This window comes from Artibeus jamaicensis, unplaced genomic scaffold (assembly GCF_021234435.1).
Source record: "Artibeus jamaicensis isolate MK-2021 breed Jamaican fruit bat unplaced genomic scaffold, CSHL_Jam_final contig_548, whole genome shotgun sequence".
In the NCBI taxonomy this organism is placed as follows: domain Eukaryota; kingdom Metazoa; phylum Chordata; class Mammalia; order Chiroptera; family Phyllostomidae; genus Artibeus; species Artibeus jamaicensis.
The window spans coordinates 15527735-15542667 of NW_026521883.1; the positions used below are offsets into that span (position 1 = coordinate 15527735).

Here is a 14933-nt window from a genome sequence, read left to right on the forward strand (position 1 = left end):
TTCAGTTTCATTTTGAATTACATAAAACAAACCTCTAGACAATAAATAAAAAACCCATTTCTTTATAAGGAACTTAGTGTGGACTGTTTGATAATGTTTTTTAAAGTTCTCTCTCCTTCTTAATGTGCTTGAGAATTCCCAACTCTGAATGTGAATTTGAAAAGGCTATTCAATGTAAGCATTCAGGATGATACTGACCAAAAAGTAAAGGAGAGAAATATAGCAGGGAGCTCAGCCAACATGATTTATCAATGTGACTGCTTAATTATATTGGAAGGTACTCTAAATGTGATTTCATAAGAAAGCAGAAGAACATCTTATGTAAAAATAGTGCTGCTCTACGGCCAGGAGGATTCGGAATCACAGTATAATAACTTGGATATTCTTTACCCTTAAAAGAGAAAGCGTTTGAAATTTTGAAAAACAGGCTTGTTTCCTAAGAGCTAATTTTTACCATTAAATGTACTCTAAACACTGTACTACGTAATACTTTGATATCCATAACTTCAGATTAAATAAAGACCTAGTTAATCCTATGCCAAAAATTACTAGCCTTATTTTATGATTCCAAATTAAGAACTAATTCATCACTAATTTGTTTTCCAGAAAAATAAGAGAGAATACTTAATGTTATAGTTGCACATCTCAAAAAATTTAAAATACTTAATCATGGACTCCTAGAACCTCTGTTCTGTGTATATTCTACAAAATTCCTTAATTTCATACCTATATTATATCCCTGAAGTGCCACGCAGGTTTAATACCAACAAACAGCTGTTCCCAGATTTGTCTTTTTGAGAGGGAAAACTACTGATTAAAGAGGTAGAAAGTTATTTAAAAATCATGATAAAAATAGAGTACATGAACTGTTGAAATTTCTCAGTTGAATTCTTTATAGTACTCCATGTATTTGTCACTAAAGGATGAAGAAACAAAATTGTTCTAAATGCAAAATTAGTATAGTATTATCATATTCATAATTGTCCTTTTAATTCAGAAACATCATAGTACAATTTATCTATAAACCCACTTGAAGTTTCAAAGATTATGACAAGGGAACTGAAGAGTGATAAAGAAGTCTCTCACCCCAAGTCACAATAAAAAATCTCAGAGGGTGAAGGGGAATTCAGAGCAAAGTATAAATGTTGGGCTTTAATAATATCAGTCTTTTCTGTTAATTTTCTACAAATAATTAAAAAACAGTGTAATAAAATTCAAATTTGGAAAACATCCACATTTGTGAAATAACTGTATTATGATGCAAATTCATTTACATTGAAATTCCAGGGATATGTTAACAATTATCAGCATGTTGGTAAAGAATGCTATCCTGAGAATCTCATTAGATAGTGATGCAAAGTACAGTTGTTATCATTCTGAGAACAAAGGGATCTTGAATGAGTAATCAATAGCAACTGGCAGAAAATGAGACATTAATTATGATCCTCTCTAGTGTTTCGTCTAAGACAAGATTTCATTAAATGCTTTGTGCAACTTGAATAGGTCCAAGTCATTACCAACACATTGGACAAGATATTAATTGGGAGCATGGGGGTTGAGGAGAGAAAGACATACAGGGAAACAAAGTAAAAGGAAACCTAAGATGCTTCTATTCCTTCCCCTGCCCCCATAGACAAAAACACACCAACCACTACCAGCCAACTGTAATGCTGTTTTTTTTTACATGTCCCAAATCTTATAATCTCAACATAGTCTCTTGAAAATTTAATTATCATTTTATACACTTAAAGTGTAATGCAGGTTTGAGGAGATAATGACAGTCATCCATCAAATGTGTCCTGCCAAAGCAATCAACCAAATCTATCGTAAAAAGAGGAAAAAGAAACTACCCATGTACTATTAAATTACTAAAACATGGTAATCTTGGCAGTTTAAGTTTACAAATCTTCTTTAATTATCAGCAACAGAGGGAAATTTTACCATCTTAATATTTCCTTTCCACCCATTTTTTTCTCTGAACTTCTCTCCCAAATCTGGTACCAGTTAATAAAGATATCAAAATAAAGAGATTTAGGAAGTAGATCAGTAAAAGAAAGGCTTCTTGGAAATAAAAGAACTAAGAAGAGAAAAAGCTAAAAGCCATTTTAATATATTCAATATTTAAATAATTGCTACTGTGCAATATAACTTTCTTTTAGAATTTTATAGGCTTCCATAAAGACAGTCCTTACTTCCAAAAATGCTATAAGGGCTTTCTTGAACGCAGACTCTCCTGAGGTCAGGAGTGGGCATACTGTCTTTTTCTAAGTGAGTTTTCCTGAATGTCTGAATTTAAATAGGAACCTCTGAAAGTCATCTGCAAAACTACCAGGAAGACTTTTGAGTTGTTTTTGTGAATACAAAAAAGCTCTGTGAGGTGCTAACCTGCATTACAGCAGGAGAGAATGTCATCTCTCTTCTGTTTTTGTGGAAATGATGTTAAATAGTCTTCTAAAATTTTTAGCAGACAGATGAGGTTTTAATACTTTGAAGCCACTCCCTTTTCCTTTAATGCCAGCTTTTACATCTAGTAAATGAGTACCCCCTCCTCCCAATCCCTTGCATTTTCATGAATACAATTAAGAGCAACAAAAAACCGCATATATAGTTAGTATTAGGTATATAATTAGGCATAAGTTACTTTTCAAACTGAAACATTTTATACAAGACACATTTAAAAGTTAATCATTTTATTTTCAAGAATTCTCAAATGTAAACAAAAGAAAGAAAAAAGCACAATGAACTTTGATGTACTTTTTATCCAGCTTCAACAACTAAACATTCTACATTTCTACTTCATTTATTCTGTCATCTTTCAGCTCTTCTTATATTATATCCTCCAAAATCAACAACAATCTCTTATTATCATGTAATATCCAGTCTATGGTCACCCTGGTTTTCACTTTTCATTCTGAGATGGTGTCTACTTCCTAGCTACTATTTAATAGACTCTTTCTCCTGAAATAAATTTGCAAAAGAATAAACTAACTTTTTGAAACATGTTCCCAAAGAGCACTAAGAACCACCAAAAGTATAACTAGCAAGTTTTACTGAAAGAACAGAAACAGAAACAATTAAGTTTTTCCCCTTGCCAAGTCCCCTGCATAATATAACTCTCTCTGGCCTTTTAACAGAAGCAGAAAATTAAAATTGCCTACTGTCTGATACTTCAAGATGAGACTTTCTTTCCACAAAACAATTTATTTTACCTAAGTTGCAAACAACTCACAAATCCCAGAAGCTCATTCTGCAGGTAGCTGGTTGTTTATTCCTCTTGTTAAGGCACTTTTTCCTAGATCACAGGATCCAGATTTTCTGAATGCCTACTGTGTGCCAACCATTGTACATGGCCCTTTCACATGCTACTTTGTGAGTGAATCATCTCTTGGATAGTTTCAACACTGATCAAATATAAAACTTTCATTCTTAATACTCCTGATTCTAATAATCATCTAATCATTGTTGAATAATTTATTCCCAAAAGGATGCTGTTAGTACTGGGAACCACATGACTTCTGAAATTTTAAAGTACAATATTCAACTCTGAGATAGGCTATTCTTACAGCTTCACTCCCCTCTTATTACTTAATGCACTTGTTCTTTCGTCTCAATACATCCAGTATCTTGACCTTTTCTTTTCCAGTCTCAAAAGTTTAATCATGGCTTCGTTTCCTTTTTTTGAAGACTAGACCATAGAGTCTACTATGTTAACCATTATCTCACACTACCTTCACTTTCCTATCCTTACCTCACTTTTCGGCTATAAAACCTTGGATAAATTGTATAACCCCAGATGGTTCAGGTTCCTCAGTGAAATATGAGCAATAATAGTAACAGCAACAGCAGCAGCAACAGCAATAACACTTTTTTTCATAGAGCATTATTACAAGGACCAAATGAAATGTTTGTAAGGTGCTTAGCACAATGCCTGGCACTAGTAAGTGTCCGACGTATGCTACCCTTATGTGTTTATCATTATCATATTTAATTGGCCTGCAAACCTGATCACCATATCAATTCAAATATTTGCTAATTGTACTTCTACAGTGAGTCTGCTGAGTACTATTGGAATAAAGGTTAAAACATATATAAAACCATATAGGTTATTGTCAGAAGCAATTTCTGGTCTCCAAGCTCAGAAGTATCAGCAGCAAATCTTGGAAAGCCTTGTATTTGTCACAAGAGAGTTCACAAAATTGGAGTAACATTTTAAGGTCTTTTATTTTAAACAACAGATCTTCTAATCTCTGTATTATAAAAATCCCTTTAAAGTACGTGCCTAGCCTCTGCTTGAATACATCCAGTGGGAAAGTCCTATCTACTAAGGTTCCATCTTACCTACCATGAGAACATTCTTTATCTTAAGTTAAAATCAGGATTGCTTAACTTCTCCCTACTGTTGAAAGTTGTAACCTTAACAGTTACAGAACAAAACAAATTATGCTTCCAATATTTGAAGGTGTTTTCTACATTACTGGAGTCCTCCCTCCTTAAAACTAGTACTCAGTCCTTCAATCATTCTCCATATGCTAGAGTTGCAAGTTACTTTACTATTTGTGCACATTTCTCTGAATGAATTTTAGTTTACTTATGCCTGTTTTCAAATAAATTTGCTCAGAAAGGTATACAATATCAACTTTTGTCCTAAATATTGTTTCTCTAAAACAGGCTATAATTCTGCCTAAGGTCCCTACTATTAGGTTTACTGTCATGTAAAGAAATAGCCAAACTGCTCTTTAAAACAACTAGCTTTGATTAATTCTCTTGGGTAAACAGCATGCCAGTATATGATTGTCTACATATGAATGCCCCTGATTCTCTTGTCAGAAACACGTATATGCATAGGAAAATATAGTGCTTTGATGGAAAATTATGCATTATCTAGAGTATGGTCAGCTCTGTAAAGAGCCAGATAAAAAACATTCAAACTCTGTAGGGGAATACTGTCTCTGTTGCAACTACTCAACTCCACCTTTGTAGCAAGAAAGGAGCCATAGGCAATATGTAAACAAATGAGCAACGCTATGTTCTAATAAAACCATCTACAAAAACAAAAGTAAAGGGGTAGGAAGGGGATATTTGGTCGGTAGCTATAGTCTGCTGATCACTGGTCTAGAGCACATCTTTCCAGGTACCTGAGTCTTAATTTAATCTATGGGAGCTAGCCTATCAAATGTAAAACACAATGTATACGTTATATGGTGGGATACAGATTTCTGTAATTATTACAGAATTACAGCATTATTACAAGGACCAAATGAAATGTTTGTAAGGTAATGTGGGAAGCTTTGGAAAACCTTTGTTCACCTAAGACCCCAGGCACCATAGGAGAACGATAAGGCCGTCTGAGAAAGCAAATAGCCAGATAGTCAGTAGGACTGGGACTAGCACCCCCCGCTGATAGAACCAATTATCACATTCTGCTTCTGTATCCCACTTTTGTCACATAGACAGGAAGACCCCTAAGCTATATAACCCCCCAAAAATCCTTTGTTCGGGGCTCAGAATTTGGATACTGACTCCTCTGGGCCCGTGCACGTTAATAAAACCTCGTACTCCAGAAACCCTCGGTGTCTGGTTGCTTCATTTTCCTGCAACAAAGGTGCTTGTAAATGTTTATAAGGTGTAAGTCTTATAAAATCAGTGCAAAAATCGTACTATTTGATTAAAAGTAGGTTTGAAATAAAGCAAATAACCTCCAATATTACTTAAGACATTTATTTTAAATTTATAGAACTCTGTAAGAGAAACCAAACTATATCTAGATATTTAAAAATTAGGGTTACTGAAATCATTTAAAATGCATTAAAGGTTCTGTCGTAGCAGCTTAAAAACTTAAAAAGTAAAAGCATTGATGGCTATAGGCCCTGGCTGATGTGGCTCAGTGGACTGAGTACTGGCCTGTGAATCAAAGGGTCACTGGTTTGATTTCCAGTCAGGACACATACTTGGACTGCAGGACAGGTCCCTAGTAGGGGGCACATGAGATGCTACTACACACTGATGTTTCTCTCCCTCCCTTCCCTTCTCTCTAAAGATTAAAAAAAAAGCATGGATGGCTACAAGATATACCATTCTTGGCTTATTGAATATTTTAAACTGAGGAATGAAACTTGCAGAAGCAGGAATCTGACTCCAATCACTCCCCCCACCCAAATCTTTCTTCCCTGAAACAAGCTATAACATCTTCAATGTGACAGGTACTCTTTCTGTATCTGGAGGAAAAAAGCATCTTTATCTCCAAAGACAAAGGGATACCAAGAGAAATCCTAACCAACAGGCCTTGCAAAACTTCCCCCAAATTACTACAATTACTTATTACTTGTTAATGTATCATAATTCTCCATGACTATGTCCAATCTTCATCAAACCTAGCACAAAAGTAAATAAGCCTTTTATTTCTTTTATGAAGGAAATAATAGGCCTATTATTTCTTTTTTCTTTTATTTCTTTTATAAATAGGCCTTCTTTTATGAAGATCCTGTGTCATGTAAAACTTTTATTAAATAAATCTGTATGCTTTTTATTAATCTGTTTTTGCAAATTTGTTTTTCAGATCCAGCCAGGGACTGAGATAGGGTTGAGGAAAACTTTCCTCTCCTATAGCAGCACGACTTTCTTATATTCTTATAAGAAGGCTGGATAATTATTCCACTGATTTCATCCCTCAGTCTTTTTCTATATATGAGGAGGGACCCCCAAAACTCAGATAATTTATTTATAAAAATTGTATTTATTCTTACATGTGTAAACTTCAGTCACCTTCAAAGCACTCTCCATTTAATACAATGCACCTACCAAGATGTTTTGTCCACTGCACAAAACAGGTTTTGAACTCATCAATTCTCATGCCCTTTACTTCTTCTGCCATTTTTTGTTTCACCTCTTCCACACTGGTGAAATTTCCCTTTGAGGACTTTTTTCGTCAGGGAAAAAAAAAGTCACTGGGGTCAAGGCGTGATCAGGTGAACAGGGAGGATGGGACATTGAGGTTATGATGTTTTTGGCCAAAAACTGCTGAACACTTAAGAGTGGTGTGGGCAGATGGGCTCATAAATCACCCATCATGAAATGGGCAAATGCCTTGAAAGAGTCTTCAAAAGATTAACTGAAGCCAATCACAGAATCTCACAACAATGCCAGCTGGTACACTGATACAGATGGGTTCCTAGAACACTTACCTAGTGGGGAAAACCTGTACTACAAGGGGCCTGCTCTCCAGAAGATATTTATAGTTTTTTGGGGTCCCCTTCTATACTGTTGGAAATCACCCCATTAAGTAACACAGTTCAAAGTCTAAAACTATCAGCTCTCACTAGCTAAGGAAAATTCTTCTCTTAGGAAAGAAGCCTTGTTGGGGGAAAGTGGGGGAGAAGGAGTAGAGGAAGAAAGGAAAGGTAAGAAAGAAGCAGGGAGGGAGAGAGGAAGGAAGAAAATAAACAAGAATTGAAAGAAAAGAAAAAAGAAGTACCAATACCACAGTACCTTTTATGTAGCAGCTTATAATCATGCTAACAACTAGTGATTCTGTTCTTGAAATGACCAAAGAATTACAAGTTTAAAAGAGACTGTAACTTTCGGTTGAGAAGGAGGCATAGGCAGACATGGCTCACCTCTTCACATACCCACATCAAAATTACAACTTAAATATAGAATAACCATCACTCAGAACCCTCAGATATTGAGTTAAATGGAAGAAACAACTACAGAATTAAAGAAACCACATCCATCCAGAATGGTAGGACAGGTGCAGATGCGGATAGGGCTGATCCTTCACCCACATGTGGTGAATAAAAATTTGGGCAGCGTATCTTGGGAGTGAGCAGACCCAGCCCCATACTAGGCCCCCAGCCCAGTGCCAGGAAGATAAGTCCCCTAAACTTCTGGCTGCAAAAATCAGCGGGGATTGAGTTTGTGAAAGAAACTGCTGAACCCTAAGCAATTTCTCTTAAAGAAGCCACACACACTCACCTAATCAGACTCACTCCCTCTGGGCTCCAACAGTGGGGCAGCAGCTTGAAAGGCACCAGTGGTAGGTATGCAGGAAAAAACTGAAGTGTCTGGAATCAAGGTGAGCAAAGGACATTGACCCTTTTCTGAACCTTCTTCTTACCAGAGTCAGTAAGTCAGTAGGTACCACATCTGAGACTCCATCAACCTGGTTAACACTGTTTGACTCACCTTAGAGAGCCCCAGAAACTCCTCCCCACCTAATTTATAGGCCCACCCTAGCTGCATTTCCATATGAATAGCTGGTCCTGGCTCATGCTTCACAACCTCCTAAATCCTCTCAAGCATGTAAAAAATGGTCTCAGTGAGCCCCAGGCCTGGCACTAGCAGCAGCCAGTCTAGATTCAAAGCTTGGCTTCACCTGGGAATCTCCAAGCCCAGCACAAGTAGTAGCCATCTCAGATAGCTCTACAGCTCATTCAGGGTGGCCCCAGGCATAACACAAGCGGGTGCTCACTTTTGCCTGCACCAACTGGGAAAGCCCAGGGCCAGGATATGCAGCAGAAAGCAACAGTCCATGTTGGAGCACCACCACCCTGCCCCTGCACAGGTGATCTACCACAGAGGGTGGAGCGTGGTGGTAAGAGGCCACGGACAATTCTTGCAATTGACTGGCCTGAGTAAATCTCTCCCACTGATCTGCCAACAGCAACCAAAGTTTAACCACAAGAGAAGGGTGTACCCAGCCCACATGAAGGGTACACCTTGAATACCCAATTTGGGTGACAGGGGAGGCTGTGCCATTGGACCCTACAGAATACCTACTATATTAGGCCACAATATCAAGACATGGAGTCATAGCAGCCCTACCTAATGCACAGAAACAAAAACAGGGAGGCTGCCAAAATGAGGAGACAAAGAAACACGGCCCAAATGAAAAAACAGATCAAAACTTCAGAAGAAGAGCTAAACAAAATGGAGATAAGCAATCTATCAGGTGCAGAGTTCAAAACACTGGTTATAAGGATGCTTAAGGAATTTAGTGAGGACCTCGACAGCATAAAAATGATCCAGTCAGAAATGAAAGATACATTAATTGAAATAAAGAACAATGTACAAGGAAACAACAGTTGAGTGGATGAAGCCGAAAATCAAATTGATGATTTGAAGCACAAGGAAGGGAAAAACAACCAATCAGAACAATAAGAAGAGAAAAGAATTTAAAAAATTGAGGATAGCATAAGCAGCCTCTGGGACAACTTCAACTAATCAAACTTTTGAATCACAGGGGTGCCAGAAGGAGAAGAGAAAGAGCAAGAAATTGGAAATACATTTGAAAAAGTAGTGAAAGAAAACTTCTCTAATTTGGTGAAGTAAATGCTCATGCAAGTCCAGGAAGCACAAAAAGTCTCAAACAAGATGGATGCAAAGAGGCCCACTCCAAGACACATCATAATTAAAATGTCAAAGGTTAAAGATAAAGAGAGAATCTTAAAAGTAGCAGACAAAAGAAGTTAGTTACTTACAGGAGAGTTCCCATAAGACTGTCAGCTGATTTCTCAAAAGAAACTTTGCAGGCTAGAAGGGATTAGCAAGAAATATTCAGTCATGAAAAGCAGGACCTACACCCAAGATTGCTTTATTGCTTTACCCATGAAAGCTATCATTTAGAATCTAAGGGCTGATAAAGAACTTCCCAGACAAGAAAATACTACAGGAGTTCATCGTTATTTAATATTATTATATGAAATGTTAAAGGGACTTAAGAAAAAGACGATGATCAAAACTAGGAACAATAAAATGACAAAAATATGTATCTATTAATAATTAAATCTAAAAGACAAACTAAGCAAACAAGAATAACAGAGACAGAATTATGGATATGGACAGGGATTTGATGGCTGTCATATGGGAGGAAGGTGTGGGGGAATGGGTGAAGAGGTGAGGGAATTAATAAATACAAATAGGTAGCCACAGAAAAGCCATGGGTATGTATAGTATAGTATAGTATAGTATAGGAAATGGAGTAGCCAAAGAACTTACACACATGACCCATGGATATGAACGATGGGTAGAGGGATTGGCTGAGGGAGTTGGGGTGCTGGGTGGAGGGGGTAAAGGGGGAAAAATCAGGACAACTGTAATGGCATAATTAATAAAATTATGCTACTAATCACCCTAAAATACGAATAAATAAGTAAAAGGGACTGGAAGTAAGTATATCCATTGCACTTAAATCTCCTGTACTGAAGAGAAAAGCCGTAGAAGTCTTAGGTAACCTTATAACAGAGTTGTAGGAGTTCTACATCCTGGATATGGGTCCTTTGTCAGATATGTTCTATAAATACTGACTCCCAAGATTGTGGTTTGTCTTCATTTTTTTCCCAAATGCATGCCTTTTAATAAGCAGGAATCTTTAATTTTGATGAATTCTAATTTACTTTTTTTTCTTTTGGGGTTATTTATTTCTGTATTCTGTGTAAGAAACCTTTGCTTATCCCAACTGAGAAGATATTTTCCTATGTTTTCTTATTAAATCTGTTTAGTTTTACATTTAGGTCTAGGATCAATCTGAATAATTTTTGTATTTAGTGTGAGAAAAGGAATGATGTTCCTATTTGTCCACATGAATATCCACTTGTTACTGCATCTTTTGTTCAAAAATCTTTCCTTTACCCATTGGACTACTTCAGCAAGTAGTTGAAAATCAAATTAACTATGCACAGAACATAAGTGACTTTATCTTAAAGCTAAAGATCTTGACATCTGGGTGAATCTAAACCTTTAACCCACCCACCCACCCTGGCACTCTGAAATTTGTACAGATGCATTCTGGGCTGATCATAGGACTCCCATTAGCTCTCTCTTGAGGAGGACCGAATCTCTTAACCATGGCACCAGAGCCTCCCATACTTGGTTCTTTTGATCATCTACCCATTTTCACTGCTTAGGAGATATAAGCACTTGGACTAGGGGGTGAAAGGTACAAGGATCCATTTGTCTTGTTTGCCACCTTAGACTGCTTTCTGTATATAAGTCCCCTAATAAAAGTCTTCAATCCGACAAACTAGACTTGTCTGCCTTGTTCCTCATATACTAGTACTGTGCTGCTTAATTACTCTAGCTTTATACTAAGTCTTAATTTACACTACTCAGGTAGCATAAATTCTTCAACCTTGCTCTTCACCTTTCAAGACTGCTTTGGGTATTCTAGGTCCTTTTTATTTTAGAAATAAATAAATAAATAAATAAATAAATAATAAAATATCAGCATGTGAATTCCCCACCCCCACACACAATCCTGGTATGGTTATATTTGGGATTGCATTTAACATACACTGATAAATTTGGGAAGAACTGACATTTTAAGAATATCGTCTTCCTGTTCATAAACATGATACATTTCTGCATTTGCTGATATCTTTTAAAATTTTCTCTAAGCAATGTTTAGTAGTTTTCAGCACTGAGGTCTTGGATGTCTTTTGTTAAAATTTATTTCTAGGTATTTTAAGATTTTTTAGATCTATAATGGCATTTTTTATTTTTTAAAAAAGTAAGCTGTTTTTTACACACAGTAAAATGTTCACAACTTGAAGTGTACTACTCAATTCTGAATGAGTATCAAGATACAAGACATTTCTATCACCTCAGAGACAGAGGTGATAGAACCCTCCTTCACAATAGAATCCCCCTCCCATTGGCAACCACTCATTTGAATTTTATCAACACAAGACCGTCTTCCCTATTATAGATGTTTACATAAAGGGAATCACACAGTATTTTTTAGATTTGTCCACTTTCACTCAGCATAATGTTACTGAGATTAAATCATTCCATTTTATTGCTGAATACATTCAATGTTTGAACATATAATATAGGTAATTTATCCACTCTCCTGTTGAACACCTTAGTTGTTTTCAGCTTTAGGCTATAATAAATAAAGCTGCTACAGTTTTGATTAAAGCTTTTTGTGAACAATGTTTAAACTTCTCTTGGATAAGTATCTGTGAGTAAAACTGCTGAATCATGGCGTGCATGCATATTTAACTTTATAAGAAACTGACCAACAGTTTTCTTAAGTCAATATTCCATTTAACAGTCCGGTCCCATTAGCAACGTGTCATCTTTTTATTTTAGCTATTTTGGTAGGTACATACTGGTATGTCACTGTGATTTTAATTTTCATGTGCATGATAGCTAATAACGTGGAGCTTATTTTTATATGTGGATTGCTCATTTGGGTATCTTTTGTGAAGTTCTGCTCAAGAGTTTTGCCCATTTAAAAAACTAGGTTGTTTGTTTTTTATTATTTAGTTGCCAAGAATCATTATGTAAGTCCTTGTCTTATACGTATGTGTTGCGAATACCTTCTCCTGCATCGTCGCTTCTCTTTTTGTTTTCTTTTTATTTATTTATTTGTTTGTTTGTTTTAGACAGGGGGGAGAGGAAGAAAGAGAGGGAAAGAAACATCAGTGTGTGGTTGCCTCTCACATGCCCTGTACAAGGGACCTGACCAACCTAGGCACACGTCCTGATTGGGAATCAAACCAGTGACCCTTGGGTTCACAGGCTGATGCTCTAAGCAACACCAGCCATGGCTCTTTTTGTTTTCTTGACAGTCTGTTTTGATTAACACAAGTTTTAAATTTTAAGTTCAACTTACCAAGTTTCCTTTTATGTTTTATATGTTTTAAGACATTTTTATTTATCTTGAAGTGACAAAAATAGTCACCTATTTTTCCTCGTAGCAACTTTATTATTTTAATTTTCATTTTAAGTAAATGACCTATCTCAAATTTATGTGTGGGTATGGTGTAAGGTAGGATTGAGTTGTTTGGTTTTGTTTTTTTTTAAATATTGATACAAAGTTGTTTCAGCACCATAGATTAAAGAAGTGTTTCCTTTCCTAAGTGTCTCCTCACTAATCTGCTGGTGCTCTTATCAAACGTCATTTACTGTATGTGTGGATCCCTTTATGGACTCTATTCTGTTCCACAATCTATTTGTCAATATTTATAGGAATACCACACAGTCTTGATTTGTACTACCTTGTAGTAAATCTTGAAGTCAGCTAAAATAAGTTCTTTCCCCCTTTTAAAATTATTTTGGTTCTTAATCCTGTGCCTTTTCAAATAAACTTTTAAATAACCTTGTCAATGTCTGTAAGAATCTGATGGAATTCTAACTGGGACTGCATTAAATCTATAGCCCAATAGAACTAAGACCTAAATGATATAGAATCTTCCACTTCATGAACACTGCATATCTCTCTATTTAGATCTTAATTTCTCTCAGCATTACAGTAGTCCTCCATTACTTGTGGTTTTACTTTCTGTAATTTCAATTATCCATGGTCAACCACAGTCTGAAAAATGTTAAATGGAAAATTCCAGAAATAAACAATTCATCAATTTTAGATTGTGTGCTGTTGTGAGTAGCAAAATGAAATCTCACACTGATCATAAAGCAACCATAAAGTTGCCTGTTATGCATCATCAGAAGGTCAACAGCAGCCTAACACCATGTCACAATGCCTACTGTCAATCATTTCACTTTATCTCATCACACAGACATTTTATCATCTCACATAAAGAGAAGAATTGAATTCAATATGGTAAGATACGTTACTCCCCTTTTATCTGCAGGAAATATGTTCCAAGAGCCTCAGTGGTTCTAAGACCCCCAGTAAGTGCCTGAAACAGTGTATAAATACCAAACCCTTTATATTATGTTTTTAGCTTAACATACATACCTTTCCACTTAAAGAAAGCATATTATGGTTTCTCTTTGGCATATCTAGAATGTTAGTATCACTATTCTTACCTGTTGGTGCCATTATTACATAAAATAAGAATTACCTGAACAAAATCTGGTAAACAAAAGGGCTAGGAAGTAAATAATGGGTGGGTAGCATAAACAGTAGAGATGCACTGGACAAAGGGTCAGGCAGAGCAGGTCAGCACAGGATTTTATCATGCTACTCAGAATGGCACACAACTTAAAATTGCTGAATTGTTTATTTTTCTTATTTTCCATTTAATATTTTCAGATCACAGTTGACCAAGGTAACTGAAGCCACAGAAAGCAAAATTGTGGATGGCAGGTGTGTGTGTGGGGGGGGTTGGAGTAGTGGGGGAACTACTGTATTTTTAGAGACAGGAAAACCACATTCACATAACTTTTATTACAGTATATTATTGTAATTCCATTTTATTATTATTGTTGTTAATCTCTTACTGTGCCTAATTTACAAATGACACTGAATCACAAGTATGTATGTATAGGAAAAAACATAGTATATATAACGTTTAGTACTATCTGTGGTTTCGGGCATCCAGTGGATGTCCTACAATATATCCCCCACTAGGAATGGGGAGACTACTATATTTTATCTTATAATTTTTTATCTCAGTATTTTGTTTTTGACTATAAATGGTATGATTTTGTTCATTTTACTTCATAATCATTTATTGCTAGTGTATAGAGATACAGTTGGGAGTTTTTAGATTGGCTTTGTATCCTCTGGAATGGCTAAAAGTATCTCTTAGTTTCAGAAGGTTTTTGTTTTTTTTTTTTGATAATTCCTTAGGATTTTCCATGTACACAAACATGTCTCCTGCAAATTCAGGTTAATTTATTCCTTTCCAATTTTTAAGCCTTCTTTTTCTTGCCTTATTACACTGGCCATGACAGAAACTCAGGTGATGAGAATGGAAATTCTCATCTTGTTCCTGACATTGGGGTAAAACTATTATTACTCTTTCAACATTAAGTAAACTCTTAGCTATTGATCTTTCATGAATGTCTTTTATCAAGCTAAGGAAGCTGTTCCCTGTGCTTAGTTTGTTGACTGGTTTTATTATCATGAGTATTTGAATTTGTCAAATATATTTTCTATGGAAGAATTCATATTGTTTTTCTTCTTAATTCTGTTAATGTGGTAAACTGAATTGATTGATTTTCTAATGTTAAGCCAAACTTTC

General features: G+C 35.9%; 1 protein-coding gene across 9 annotated transcripts in view; it reads right to left on the reverse strand.

Moving 5' to 3' along the window:
• Positions 1-14933, reverse strand: part of TCF12 (transcription factor 12) — a 389260-nt gene that overhangs the window by 98752 nt on the left and 275575 nt on the right. The window lies entirely within an intron of this gene.